Below are 14,940 nucleotides of genomic sequence, written 5' to 3'. Positions count from 1 at the left end.
CCAGGGATTGTGGGTTCAAGTCCCATCTGGGGTGGTTGGAAGCATAGTGGCGCAGCGGAAGCGTGCTGGGCCCATAACCCAGAGGTCGATGGACCGAAACCATCCTCTGCTAACATGTTTTTTTAGCAATGGAGTATGAACAAAAATAAAAAATTCGTAATTTCATGGGCATTTGTCAGTGCCTGCCATTATATATTTTTTTACCTCTTCTATCAGTTCGTATAGGTCATACTGAGAACACAGTGCCCCAGTGGCCTAATGGATAAGATACTGTACTCCTAAGTCAGGGATTGTGGGTCCAATCTTGGGTGGTTGGAAGCAGAGTGGCGCAGTGGATGCGTGCTGGGCCCATAACCCAGAGGTCGATGGATCGAAACCATCCTCTGCTAACCTGTTTTTTTAGCAATGGAGTACGAACAAAAATAAAAAATTCGTAATTTCATGGGCATTTGTCAGTGCCTGCCATTATATATTTTTTTACCTCTTCTATCAGTTCGTATAGGTCACACTGAGAACACAGTGCCCCAGTGGCCTAATGGATAAGATACTGTACTCCTAAGTCAGGGTTTGTGGGTCCAATCTTGGGTGGTTGGAAGCAGAGTGGCGCAGCGGAAGCGTGCTGGGCCCATAACCCAGAGGTCGATGGATCGAAAACATCTTCTGCTAACCTGTTTTTTTTAGCAATGGAGTACGAACAAAAATAAAAAAAATCGTAATTTCATGGGCATTTGTCAGTGCCTGCCATTATATATTTTTTTACCTCTTCTATCAGTTCGTATAGGTCATACTGAGAACACAGTGCCCCAGTGGCCTAATGGATAAGATACTGTACTCCTGAGTCAGGGATTGTGGGTCCAATCTTGGGTGGTTGGAAGCAGAGTGGCGCAGTGGATGCGTGCTGGGCCCATAACCCAGAGGTCGATGGATCGAAACCATCCTCTGCTAACCTGTTTTTTTAGCAATGGAGTACGAACAAAAATAAAAAATTCGTAATTTCATGGGCATTTGTCAGTGCCTGCCATTTTATATTTTTTTACCTCTTCTATCAGTTCGTATAGGTCATACTGAGAACACAGTGCCCCAGTGGCCTACTGGATAAGGCACTAGCCTCCTAAGCCAGGGATTGTGGGTTCAAGTCCCATCTGGGGTGGTTGGAAGCAGAGTGGCGCAGCGGAAGCGTGCTGGGCCCATAACCCAGAGGTCGATGGACCGAAACCATCCTCTGCTAACATGTTTTTTTAGCAATGGAGTATGAACAAAAATAAAAAATTCGTAATTTCATGGGCATTTGTCAGTGCCTGCCATTATATATTTTTTTACCTCTTCTATCAGTTCGTATAGGTCATACTGAGAACACAGTGCCCCAGTGGCCTAATGGATAAGATACTGTACTCCTAAGTCAGGGATTGTGGGTCCAATCTTGGGTGGTTGGAAGCAGAGTGGCGCAGTGGATGCGTGCTGGGCCCATAACCCAGAGGTCGATGGATCGAAACCATCCTCTGCTAACCTGTTTTTTTAGCAATGGAGTACGAACAAAAATAAAAAATTCGTAATTTCATGGGCATTTGTCAGTGCCTGCCATTATATATTTTTTTACCTCTTCTATCAGTTCGTATAGGTCACACTGAGAACACAGTGCCCCAGTGGCCTAATGGATAAGATACTGTACTCCTAAGTCAGGGTTTGTGGGTCCAATCTTGGGTGGTTGGAAGCAGAGTGGCGCAGCGGAAGCGTGCTGGGCCCATAACCCAGAGGTGGATGGATCGAAACCATCTTCTGCTAACCTGTTTTTTTTAGCAATGGAGTACGAACAAAAATAAAAAAAATCGTAATTTCATGGGCATTTGTCAGTGCCTGCCATTATATATTTTTTTACCTCTTCTATCAGTTCGTATAGGTCATACTGAGAACACAGTGCCCCAGTGGCCTAATGGATAAGATACTGTACTCCTGAGTCAGGGATTGTGGGTCCAATCTTGGGTGGTTGGAAGCAGAGTGGCGCAGTGGATGCGTGCTGGGCCCATAACCCAGAGGTCGATGGATCGAAACCATCCTCTGCTAACCTGTTTTTTTAGCAATGGAGTACGAACAAAAATAAAAAATTCGTAATTTCATGGGCATTTGTCAGTGCCTGCCATTATATATTTTTTTACCTCTTCTATCAGTTCGTATAGGTCACACTGAGAACACAGTGCCCCAGTGGCCTAATGGATAAGATACTGTACTCCTAAGTCAGGGTTTGTGGGTCCAATCTTGGGTGGTTGGAAGCAGAGTGGCGCAGCGGAAGCGTGCTGGGCCCATAACCCAGAGGTCGATGGTTCGAAACCATCCTCTGCTAACCTGTTTTTTTTAGCAATTGAGTACGAACAAAAATAAAAAAAATCGTAATTTCATGACATTTGTCAGTGCCTGCCATTATATATTTTTTTACCTCTTCTATCAGATCGTATAGGTCATACTGAGAACACAGTGCCCCAGTGGCCTACTGGATAAGGCACTGGCCTCCTAAGCCAGGGATTGTGGGTTCAAGTCCCAACTGGGGTGGTTGGAAGCAGAGTGGCGCAGCGGAAGCGTGCTGGGCCCGTAACCCAGAGGTCGATGGATCGAAACCATCCTCTGCTAACATGTTTTTTTAGCAATGGAGTATGAACAAAAATAAAAAATTCGTAATTTCATGGGCATTTGTCAGTGCCTGCCATTATATATTTTTTTACCTCTTCTATCAGTTCGTATAGGTCATACTGAGAACACAGTGCCCCAGTGGCCTGATGGATAAGGCACTTGCCTCCTAAGCCAGGGATTGTGGGTTCAAGTCCCATCTGGGGTGGTTGGAAGCAGAGTGGCGCAGCGGAAGCGTGCTGGGCCCATAACCCAGAGGTCGATGGATCGAAACCATCCTCTGCTGACATGTTTTTTTAGCAATGGAGTATGAACAAAAATAAAAAATTCGTAATTTCATGGGCATTTGTCAGTGCCTGCCATTATATATTTTTTTACCTCTTCTATCAGTTCGTATAGGTCATACTGAGAACACAGTGCCCCAGTGGCCTAATGGATAAGGCACTTGCCTCCTAAGCCAGGGATTGTGGGTTCAAGTCCCATCAGGGGTGGTTGGAAGCAGAGTGGCCCAGCGGAAGCGTGCTGGGCCCATAACCCAGAGGTCGATGGATCGAAACCATCCTCTGCTAACCTGTTTTTTTTAGCAATGGAGTACGAACAAAAATAAAAAAAATCGTAATTTCATGGGCATTTGTCAGTGCCTGCCATTATATATTTTTTTACCTCTTCTATCAGTTCGTATAGGTCATACTGAGAACACAGTGCCCCAGTGGACTACTGGATAAGGCACTAGCCTCCTAAGCCAGGGATTGTGGGTTCAAGTCCCATCTGGGGTGGTTGGAAGCAGAGTGGCGCAGCGGAAGCGTGCTGGGCCCATAACCCAGAGGTCGATGGATCGAAACCATCCTCTGCTAACCTGTTTTTTTTAGCAATGGAGTACGAACAAAAATAAAAAATTCGTAATTTCATGGGCATTTGTCAGTGCCTGCCATTATATATTTTTTTACCTCTTCTATCAGTTCGTATAGGTCATACTGAGAACACAGTGCCCCAGTGGCCTACTGGATAAGGCACTAGCCTCCTAAGCCAGGGATTGTGGGTTCAAGTCCCATCTGGGGTGGTTGGAAGCAGAGTGGCGCAACGGAAGCGTGCTGGGCCCATAACCCAGAGGTCGATGGACCGAAACCATCCTCTGCTAACATGTTTTTTTAGCAATGGAGTATGAACAAAAATAAAAAATTCGTAATTTCATGGGCATTTGTCAGTGCCTGCCATTATATATTTTTTTACCTCTTCTATCAGTTCGTATAGGTCATACTGAGAACACAGTGCCCCAGTGGCCTAATGGATAAGATACTGTACTCCTAAGTCAGGGATTGTGGGTCCAATCTTGGGTGGTTGGAAGCAGAGTGGCGCAGTGGATGCGTGCTGGGCCCATCACCCAGAGGTCGATGGATCGAAACCATCCTCTGCTAACCTGTTTTTTTAGCAATGGAGTACGAACAAAAATAAAAAAATCGTAATTTCATGGGCATTTGTCAGTGCCTGCCATTATATATTTTTTTACCTCTTCTATCAGTTCGTATAGGTCACACTGAGAACACAGTGCCCCAGTGGCCTAATGGATAAGATACTGTACTCCTAAGTCAGGGTTTGTGGGTCCCATCTGGGGTGGTTGGAAGCAGAGTGGCGCAACGGAAGCGTGCTGGGCCCATAACCCAGAGGTCGATGGACCGAAACCATCCTCTGCTAACCTGTTTTTTTAGCAATGGAGTATGAACAAAAATAAAAAATTCGTAATTTCATGGGCATTTGTCAGTGCCTGCCATTATATATTTTTTTACCTCTTCTATCAGTTCGTATAGGTCATACTGAGAACACAGTGCCCCAGTGGCCTAATGGATAAGATACTGTACTCCTAAGTCAGGGATTGTGGGTCCAATCTTGGGTGGTTGGAAGCAGAGTGGCGCAGTGGATGCGTGCTGGGCCCATCACCCAGAGGTCGATGGATCGAAACCATCCTCTGCTAACCTGTTTTTTTAGCAATGGAGTACGAACAAAAATAAAAAATTCGTAATTTCATGGGCATTTGTCAGTGCCTGCCATTATATATTTTTTTACCTCTTCTATCAGTTCGTATAGGTCACACTGAGAACACAGTGCCCCAGTGGCCTAATGGATAAGATACTGTACTCCTAAGTCAGGGTTTGTGGGTCCAATCTTGGGCTGTTGGAAGCAGAGTGGCGCAGCGGAAGCGTGCTGGGCCCATAACCCAGAGGTCGATGGATCGAAACCATCCTCTGCTAACCTGTTTTTTTAGCAATGGAGTACGAACAAAAAAAAAAAATTCGTAATTTCATGGGCATTTGTCAGTGCCTACCATTATATATTTTTTTACCTCTTCTATCAGTTCGTATAGGTCACACTGAGAACACAGTGCCCCAGTGGACTACTGGATAAGGCACTAGCCTCCTAAGCCAGGGATTGTGGGTTCAAGTCCCATCTGGGGTGGTTGGAAGCAGAGTGGCGCAGCGGAAGCGTGCTGGGCCCATAACCCAGAGGTCGATGGATCGAAACCATCCTCTGCTAACCTGTTTTTTTTAGCAATGGACTACGAACAAAAATAAAAAATTCGTAATTTCATGGGCATTTGTCAGTGCCTGCCATTATATATTTTTTTACCTCTTCTATCAGTTCGTATAGGTCATACTGAGAACACAGTGCCCCAGTGGCCTACTGGATAAGGCACTAGCCTCCTAAGCCAGGGATTGTGGGTTCAAGTCCCATCTGGGGTGGTTGGAAGCAGAGTGGCGCAACGGAAGCGTGCTGGGCCCATAACCCAGAGGTCGATGGACCGAAACCATCCTCTGCTAACATGTTTTTTTAGCAATGGAGTATGAACAAAAATAAAAAATTCGTAATTTCATGGGCATTTGTCAGTGCCTGCCATTATATATTTTTTTACCTCTTCTATCAGTTCGTATAGGTCATACTGAGAACACAGTGCCCCAGTGGCCTAATGGATAAGATACTGTACTCCTAAGTCAGGGATTGTGGGTCCAATCTTGGGTGGTTGGAAGCAGAGTGGCGCAGTGGATGCGTGCTGGGCCCATCACCCAGAGGTCGATGGATCGAAACCATCCTCTGCTAACCTGTTTTTTTAGCAATGGAGTACGAACAAAAATAAAAAATTCGTAATTTCATGGGCATTTGTCAGTGCCTGCCATTATATATTTTTTTACCTCTTCTATCAGTTCGTATAGGTCACACTGAGAACACAGTGCCCCAGTGGCCTAATGGATAAGATACTGTACTCCTAAGTCAGGGTTTGTGGGTCCCATCTGGGGTGGTTGGAAGCAGAGTGGCGCAACGGAAGCGTGCTGGGCCCATAACCCAGAGGTCGATGGACCGAAACCATCCTCTGCTAACATGTTTTTTTAGCAATGGAGTATGAACAAAAATAAAAAATTCGTAATTTCATGGGCATTTGTCAGTGCCTGCCATTATATATTTTTTTACCTCTTCTATCAGTTCGTATAGGTCATACTGAGAACACAGTGCCCCAGTGGCCTAATGGATAAGATACTGTACTCCTAAGTCAGGGATTGTGGGTCCAATCTTGGGTGGTTGGAAGCAGAGTGGCGCAGTGGATGCGTGCTGGGCCCATCACCCAGAGGTCGATGGATCGAAACCATCCTCTGCTAACCTGTTTTTTTAGCAATGGAGTACGAACAAAAATAAAAAATTCGTAATTTCATGGGCATTTGTCAGTGCCTGCCATTATATATTTTTTTACCTCTTCTATCAGTTCGTATAGGTCACACTGAGAACACAGTGCCCCAGTGGCCTAATGGAAAAGATACTGTACTCCTAAGTCAGGGTTTGTGGGTCCAATCTTGGGCTGTTGGAAGCAGAGTGGCGCAGCGGAAGCGTGCTGGGCCCATAACCCAGAGGTCGATGGATCGAAACCATCCTCTGCTAACCTGTTTTTTTAGCAATGGAGTACGAACAAAAATAAAAAATTCGTAATTTCATGGGCATTTGTCAGTGCCTACCATTATATATTTTTTTACCTCTTCTATCAGTTCGTATAGGTCATACTGAGAACACAGTGCCCCAGTGGACTACTGGATAAGGCACTAGCCTCCTAAGCCAGGGATTGTGGGTTCAAGTCCCATCTGGGGTGGTTGGAAGCAGAGTGGCGCAGCGGAAGCGTGCTGGGCCCATAACCCAGAGGTCGATGGATCGAAACCATCCTCTGCTAACCTGTTTTTTTTAGCAATGGAGTACGAACAAAAATAAAAAATTCGTAATTTCATGGGCATTTGTCAGTGCCTGCCATTATATATTTTTTTACCTCTTCTATCAGTTCGTATAGGTCATACTGAGAACACAGTGCCCCAGTGGCCTACTGGATAAGGCACTAGCCTCCTAAGCCAGGGATTGTGGGTTCAAGTCCCATCTGGGGTGGTTGGAAGCAGAGTGGCGCAACGGAAGCGTGCTGGGCCCATAACCCAGAGGTCGATGGACCGAAACCATCCTCTGCTAACATGTTTTTTTAGCAATGGAGTATGAACAAAAATAAAAAAATCGTAATTTCATGGGCATTTGTCAGTGCCTGCCATTATATATTTTTTTACCTCTTCTATCAGTTCGTATAGGTCATACTGAGAACACAGTGCCCCAGTGGCCTAATGGATAAGATACTGTACTCCTAAGTCAGGGATTGTGGGTCCAATCTTGGGTGGTTGGAAGCAGAGTGGCGCAGTGGATGCGTGCTGGGCCCATCACCCAGAGGTCGATGGATCGAAACCATCCTCTGCTAACCTGTTTTTTTAGCAATGGAGTACGAACAAAAATAAAAAATTCGTAATTTCATGGGCATTTGTCAGTGCCTGCCATTATATATTTTTTTACCTCTTCTATCAGTTCGTATAGGTCACACTGAGAACACAGTGCCCCAGTGGCCTAATGGATAAGATACTGTACTCCTAAGTCAGGGTTTGTGGGTCCCATCTGGGGTGGTTGGAAGCAGAGTGGCGCAACGGAAGCGTGCTGGGCCCATAACCCAGAGGTCGATGGACCGAAACCATCCTCTGCTAACATGTTTTTTTAGCAATGGAGTATGAACAAAAATAAAAAATTCGTAATTTCATGGGCATTTGTCAGTGCCTGCCATTATATATTTTTTTACCTCTTCTATCAGTTCGTATAGGTCATACTGAGAACACAGTGCCCCAGTGGCCTAATGGATAAGATACTGTACTCCTAAGTCAGGGATTGTGGGTCCAATCTTGGGTGGTTGGAAGCAGAGTGGCGCAGTGGATGCGTGCTGGGCCCATCACCCAGAGGTCGATGGATCGAAACCATCCTCTGCTAACCTGTTTTTTTAGCAATGGAGTACGAACAAAAATAAAAAATTCGTAATTTCATGGGCATTTGTCAGTGCCTGCCATTATATATTTTTTTACCTCTTCTATCAGTTCGTATAGGTCACACTGAGAACACAGTGCCCCAGTGGCCTAATGGATAAGATACTGTACTCCTAAGTCAGGGTTTGTGGGTCCAATCTTGGGCTGTTGGAAGCAGAGTGGCGCAGCGGAAGCGTGCTGGGCCCATAACCCAGAGGTCGATGGATCGAAACCATCCTCTGCTAACCTGTTTTTTTAGCAATGGAGTATGAACAAAAATAAAAAAATCGTAATTTCATGGGCATTTGTCAGTGCCTGCCATTATATATTTTTTTACCTCTTCTATCAGTTCGTATAGGTCATACTGAGAACACAGTGCCCCAGTGGCCTAATGGATAAGATACTGTACTCCTAAGTCAGGGATTGTGGGTCCAATCTTGGGTGGTTGGAAGCAGAGTGGCGCAGTGGATGCGTGCTGGGCCCATCACCCAGAGGTCGATGGATCGAAACCATCCTCTGCTAACCTGTTTTTTTAGCAATGGAGTACGAACAAAAATAAAAAATTCGTAATTTCATGGGCATTTGTCAGTGCCTGCCATTATATATTTTTTTACCTCTTCTATCAGTTCGTATAGGTCACACTGAGAACACAGTGCCCCAGTGGCCTAATGGATAAGATACTGTACTCCTAAGTCAGGGTTTGTGGGTCCCATCTGGGGTGGTTGGAAGCAGAGTGGCGCAACGGAAGCGTGCTGGGCCCATAACCCAGAGGTCGATGGACCGAAACCATCCTCTGCTAACATGTTTTTTTAGCAATGGAGTATGAACAAAAATAAAAAATTCGTAATTTCATGGGCATTTGTCAGTGCCTGCCATTATATATTTTTTTACCTCTTCTATCAGTTCGTATAGGTCATACTGAGAACACAGTGCCCCAGTGGCCTAATGGATAAGATACTGTACTCCTAAGTCAGGGATTGTGGGTCCAATCTTGGGTGGTTGGAAGCAGAGTGGCGCAGTGGATGCGTGCTGGGCCCATCACCCAGAGGTCGATGGATCGAAACCATCCTCTGCTAACCTGTTTTTTTAGCAATGGAGTACGAACAAAAATAAAAAATTCGTAATTTCATGGGCATTTGTCAGTGCCTGCCATTATATATTTTTTTACCTCTTCTATCAGTTCGTATAGGTCACACTGAGAACACAGTGCCCCAGTGGCCTAATGGATAAGATACTGTACTCCTAAGTCAGGGTTTGTGGGTCCAATCTTGGGCTGTTGGAAGCAGAGTGGCGCAGCGGAAGCGTGCTGGGCCCATAACCCAGAGGTCGATGGATCGAAACCATCCTCTGCTAACCTGTTTTTTTAGCAATGGAGTACGAACAAAAATAAAAAATTCGTAATTTCATGGGCATTTGTCAGTGCCTGCCATTATATATTTTTTAACCTCTTCTATCAGTTCGTATAGGTCACACTGAGAACACAGTGCCCCAGTGGCCTAATGGATAAGATACTGTACTCCTAAGTCAGGGTTTGTGGGTCCAATCTTGGGCTGTTGGAAGCAGAGTGGCGCAGCGGAAGCGTGCTGGGCCCATAACCCAGAGGTCGATGGTTCGAAACCATCCTCTGCTAACCTGTTTTTTTTAGCAATGGAGTACGAACAAAAATAAAAAAAAACGTAATTTCATGACATTTGTCAGTGCCTGCCATTATATATTTTTTTACCTCTTCTATCAGTTCGTATAGGTCATACTGAGAACACAGTGCCCCAGTGGCCTAATGGATAAGGCACTGGCCTCCTAAGCCAGGGATTGTGGGTTCAAGTCCCATCTGGGGTGGTTGGAAGCAGAGTGGCGCAGCGGAAGCGTGCTGGGCCCATAACCCAGAGGTCGATGGATCGAAACCATCCTCTGCTAACCTGTTTTTTTTAGCAATGGAGTACGAACAAAAATAAAAAATTCGTAATTTCATGGGCATTTGTCAGTGCCTGCCATTATATATTTTTTTACCTCTTCTATCAGTTCGTATAGGTCATACTGAGAACACAGTGCCCCAGTGGCGTACTGGATAAGGCACTAGCCTCCTAAGCCAGGGATTGTGGGTTCAAGTCCCATCTGGGGTGGTTGGAAGCAGAGTGGCGCAACGGAAGCGTGCTGGGCCCATAACCCAGAGGTCGATGGACCGAAACCATCCTCTGCTAACATGTTTTTTTAGCAATGGAGTATGAACAAAAATAAAAAATTCGTAATTTCATGGGCATTTGTCAGTGCCTGCCATTATATATTTTTTTACCTCTTCTATCAGTTCGTATAGGTCATACTGAGAACACAGTGCCCCAGTGGCCTAATGGATAAGATACTGTACTCCTAAGTCAGGGATTGTGGGTCCAATCTTGGGTGGTTGGAAGCAGAGTGGCGCAGTGGATGCGTGCTGGGCCCATCACCCAGAGGTCGATGGATCAAAACCATCCTCTGCTAACCTGTTTTTTTAGCAATGGAGTACGAACAAAAATAAAAAATTCGTAATTTCATGGGCATTTGTCAGTGCCTGCCATTATATATTTTTTTACCTCTTCTATCAGTTCGTATAGGTCACACTGAGAACACAGTGCCCCAGTGGCCTAATGGATAAGATACTGTACTCCTAAGTCAGGGTTTGTGGGTCCAATCTTGGGCTGTTGGAAGCAGAGTGGCGCAGCGGAAGCGTGCTGGGCCCATAACCCAGAGGTCGATGGTTCGAAACCATCCTCTGCTAACCTGTTTTTTTTAGCAATGGAGTACGAACAAAAATAAAAAAAAACGTAATTTCATGACATTTGTCAGTGCCTGCCATTATATATTTTTTTACCTCTTCTATCAGATCGTATAGGTCATACTGAGAACACAGTGCCCCAGTGGCCTACTGGATAAGGCACTGGCCTCCTAAGCCAGGGATTGTGGGTTCAAGTCCCAACTGGGGTGGTTGGAAGCAGAGTGGCGCAGCGGAAGCGTGCTGGGCCCATAACCCAGAGGTCGATGGATCGAAACCATCCTCTGCTAACCTGTTTTTTTTAGCAATGGAGTACGAACAAAAATAAAAAAAATCGTAATTTCATGTGCATTTGTCAGTGCCTGCAATTATATATTTTTTTACCTCTTCTATCAGTTCGTATAGGTCATACTGAGAACACAGTGCCCCAGTGGACTACTGGATAAGGCACTAGCCTCCTAAGCCAGGGATTGTGGGTTCAAGTCCCATCTGGGGTGGTTGGAAGCAGAGTGGCGCAGCGGAAGCGTGCTGGGCCCATAACCCAGAGGTCGATGGATCGAAACCATCCTCTGCTAACCTGTTTTTTTTAGCAATGGAGTACGAACAAAAATAAAAAATTCGTAATTTCATGGGCATTTGTCAGTGCCTGCCATTATATATTTTTTTACCTCTTCTATCAGTTCGTATAGGTCATACTGAGAACACAGTGCCCCAGTGGCCTACTGGATAAGGCACTAGCCTCCTAAGCCAGGGATTGTGGGTTCAAGTCCCATCTGGGGTGGTTGGAAGCAGAGTGGCGCAACGGAAGCGTGCTGGGCCCATAACCCAGAGGTCGATGGACCGAAACCATCCTCTGCTAACATGTTTTTTTAGCAATGGAGTATGAACAAAAATAAAAAATTCGTAATTTCATGGGCATTTGTCAGTGCCTGCCATTATATATTTTTTTACCTCTTCTATCAGTTCGTATAGGTCATACTGAGAACACAGTACCCCAGTGGCCTAATGGATAAGATACTGTACTCCTAAGTCAGGGATTGTGGGTCCAATCTTGGGTGGTTGGAAGCAGAGTGGCGCAGTGGATGCGTGCTGGGCCTATCACCCAGAGGTCGATGGATCGAAACCATCCTCTGCTAACCTGTTTTTTTAGCAATGGAGTACGAACAAAAATAAAAAATTCGTAATTTCATGGGCATTTGTCAGTGCCTGCCATTATATATTTTTTTACCTCTTCTATCAGTTCGTATAGGTCATACTGAGAACACAGTGCCCCAGTGGCCTAATGGATAAGATACTGTACTCCTAAGTCAGCGTTTGTGGGTCCAATCTTGGGTGGTTGGAAGCAGAGTGGCGCAGCGGAAGCGTGCTGGGCCCATAACCCAGAGGTCGATGGATCGAAACCATCCTCTGCTAACCTATTTTTTTTAACAATGGAGTACGAACAAAAATAAAAAAAATCGTAATTTCATGTGCATTTGTCAGTGCCTGCAATTATATATTTTTTTACCTCTTCTATCAGTTCGTATAGGTCATACTGAGAACACAGTGCCCCAGTGGCCTAATGGATAAGGCACTGGCCTCCTAAGCCAGGGATTGTGGGTTCAAGTCCCATCTGGGGTGGTTGGAAGCAGAGTGGCGCATCGGAAGCGTGCTGGGCCCATAACCCAGAGGTCGATGGATCGAAACCATCCTCTGCTAACCTGTTTTTTTTAGCAATGGAGTACGAACAAAAATAAAAAAAATCGTAATTTCATGTGCATTTGTCAGTGCCTGCAATTATATATTTTTTTACCTCTTCTATCAGTTCGTATAGGTCATACTGAGAACACAGTGCCCCAGTGGCCTAATGGATAAGGCACTGGCCTCCTAAGCCAGGGATTGTGGGTTCAAGTCCCATCTGGGGTGGTTGGAAGCAGAGTGGCGCAGCGGAAGCGTGCTGGGCCCATAACCCAGAGGTCGATGGATAGAAACCATCCTCTACTAACCTGTTTTTTTTAGCAATGGAGTACGAACAAAAATAAAAAAAATCGTAATTTCATGGGCATTTGTCAGTGCCTGCCATTATATATTTTTTTACCTCTTCTATCAGTTCGTATAGGTCACACTGAGAACAAAGTGCCCCAGTTGCCTAATGGATAAGATACTGTACTCCTAAGTCAGGGTTTGTGGGTCCAATCTTGGGTGGTTGGAAGCAGAGTGGCGCAGCGGAAGCGTGCTGGGCCCATAACCCAGAGGTCGATGGATCGAAACCATCCTCTGCTAACCTGTTTTTTTAGCAATGGAGTACGAACAAAAATAAAAAATTCGTAATTTCATGGGCATTTGTCAGTGCCTGCCATTATATATGTTTTTACCTCTTCTATCAGTTCATATAGGTCATACTGATAACACAGTGCCCCAGTGGCCTAATGGATAAGATACTGTACTCCTAAGTCAGGGTTTGTGGGTCCAATCTTGGGTGGTTGGAAGCAGAGTGGCGCAGCGGAAGCGTGCTTGGCCCATAACCCAGAGGTCGATGGATCGAAACCATCATCTGCTAACCTTTTTTTTTAGCAATGGAGTACGAACAAAAATAAAAAAATCGTAATTTCATGGGCATTTGTCAGTGCCTGCCATTATATATTTTTTTACCTCTTCTATCAGTTCGTATAGGTCACACTGAGAACACAGTGCCCCAGTTGCCTAATGGATAAGGCACTGGCCTCCTAAGCCAGGGATTGTGGGTTCAAGTCCCATCTGGGGTGGTTGGAAGCAGAGTGGCGCATCGGAAGCGTGCTGGGCCCATAACCCAGAGGTCGATGGATCGAAACCATCCTCTGCTAACCTGTTTTTTTTAGCAATGGAGTACGAACAAAAATAAAAAAAATCGTAATTTCATGTGCATTTGTCAGTGCCTGCTATTATATATTTTTTTACCTCTTCTATCAGTTCGTATAGGTCATACTGAGAACACAGTGCCCCAGTGGCCTAATGGATAAGGCACTGGCCTCCTAAGCCAGGGATTGTGGGTTCAAGTCCCATCTGGGGTGGTTGGAAGCAGAGTGGCGCAGCGGAAGCGTGCTGGGCCCATAACCCAGAGGTCGATGGATAGAAACCATCCTCTACTAACCTGTTTTTTTTAGCAATGGAGTACGAACAAAAATAAAAAAAATCGTAATTTCATGGGCATTTGTCAGTGCCTGCCATTATATATTTTTTTACCTCTTCTATCAGTTCGTATAGGTCACACTGAGAACAAAGTGCCCCAGTTGCCTAATGGATAAGATACTGTACTCCTAAGTCAGGGTTTGTGGGTCCAATCTTGGGTGGTTGGAAGCAGAGTGGCGCAGCGGAAGCGTGCTGGGCCCATAACCCAGAGGTCGATGGATCGAAACCATCCTCTGCTAACCTGTTTTTTTAGCAATGGAGTACGAACAAAAATAAAAAATTCGTAATTTCATGGGCATTTGTCAGTGCCTGCCATTATATATGTTTTTACCTCTTCTATCAGTTCATATAGGTCATACTGATAACACAGTGCCCCAGTGGCCTAATGGATAAGATACTGTACTCCTAAGTCAGGGTTTGTGGGTCCAATCTTGGGTGGTTGGAAGCAGAGTGGCGCAGCGGAAGCGTGCTTGGCCCATAACCCAGAGGTCGATGGATCGAAACCATCATCTGCTAACCTTTTTTTTTAGCAATGGAGTACGAACAAAAATAAAAAAATCGTAATTTCATGGGCATTTGTCAGTGCCTGCCATTATATATTTTTTTACCTCTTCTATCAGTTCGTATAGGTCACACTGAGAACACAGTGCCCCAGTTGCCTAATGGATAAGATACTGTACTCCTAAGTCAGGGTTTGTGGGTCCAATCTTGGGTGGTTGGAAGCAGAGTGGCGCAGCGGAAGCGTGCTGGGCCCATAACCCAGAGGTCGATGGATCGAAACCATAGTCTGCTAACCTGTTTTTTTAGCAATGGAGTACGAACAAAAATAAAAAATTCGTAATTTCATGGGCATTTGTCAGTGCCTGCCATTATATATGTTTTTACCTCTTCTATCAGTTCATATAGGTCATACTGATAACACAGTGCCCCAGTGGCCTAATGGATAAGATACTGTACTCCTAAGTCAGGGTTTGTGGGTCCAATCTTGGGTGGTTGGAAGCAGAGTGGAGCAGCGGAAGCGTGCTGGGCCCATAACCCAGAGGTCGATGGATCGAAACCATCATCTGCTTACCTGTT

General features: G+C 45.3%; 8 non-coding genes across 8 annotated transcripts; all 8 read left to right on the top strand.

Annotated features, from left to right (window-relative positions):
• Positions 1-2,266: 2,266 nt before the first annotated feature.
• trnam-cau (transfer RNA methionine (anticodon CAU)) lies at positions 2,267-2,338 on the top strand. Its single transcript has one exon. It is a non-coding gene; the product is annotated as a tRNA-Met (tRNA).
• Positions 2,339-2,550: 212 nt separating this feature from the next.
• Positions 2,551-2,622, top strand: trnat-cgu (transfer RNA threonine (anticodon CGU)). The gene has a single exon. It is a non-coding gene; the product is annotated as a tRNA-Thr (tRNA).
• Positions 2,623-9,528: 6,906 nt separating this feature from the next.
• trnam-cau (transfer RNA methionine (anticodon CAU)) lies at positions 9,529-9,600 on the top strand. Its single transcript has one exon. It is a non-coding gene; the product is annotated as a tRNA-Met (tRNA).
• A 133-nt stretch (positions 9,601-9,733) lies between these two features.
• On the top strand, positions 9,734-9,806 carry trnar-ccu (transfer RNA arginine (anticodon CCU)). Its single transcript has one exon. It is a non-coding gene; the product is annotated as a tRNA-Arg (tRNA).
• Positions 9,807-10,650: 844 nt separating this feature from the next.
• trnam-cau (transfer RNA methionine (anticodon CAU)) lies at positions 10,651-10,722 on the top strand. The gene has a single exon. It is a non-coding gene; the product is annotated as a tRNA-Met (tRNA).
• A 1,541-nt stretch (positions 10,723-12,263) lies between these two features.
• trnar-ccu (transfer RNA arginine (anticodon CCU)) lies at positions 12,264-12,336 on the top strand. Its single transcript has one exon. It is a non-coding gene; the product is annotated as a tRNA-Arg (tRNA).
• A 212-nt stretch (positions 12,337-12,548) lies between these two features.
• Positions 12,549-12,621, top strand: trnar-ccu (transfer RNA arginine (anticodon CCU)). Its single transcript has one exon. It is a non-coding gene; the product is annotated as a tRNA-Arg (tRNA).
• Positions 12,622-13,672: 1,051 nt separating this feature from the next.
• On the top strand, positions 13,673-13,745 carry trnar-ccu (transfer RNA arginine (anticodon CCU)). Its single transcript has one exon. It is a non-coding gene; the product is annotated as a tRNA-Arg (tRNA).
• Positions 13,746-14,940: the final 1,195 nt, after the last annotated feature.

The sequence above is a fragment of the Salvelinus fontinalis genome, unplaced genomic scaffold (genome assembly GCF_029448725.1).
Source record: "Salvelinus fontinalis isolate EN_2023a unplaced genomic scaffold, ASM2944872v1 scaffold_0195, whole genome shotgun sequence".
Taxonomy (NCBI): Eukaryota; Metazoa; Chordata; class Actinopteri; order Salmoniformes; family Salmonidae; genus Salvelinus; species Salvelinus fontinalis.
The sequence above is the reverse complement of the archived record's forward strand: the minus strand, read 5'-3'. Positions and strand labels throughout refer to the sequence as shown.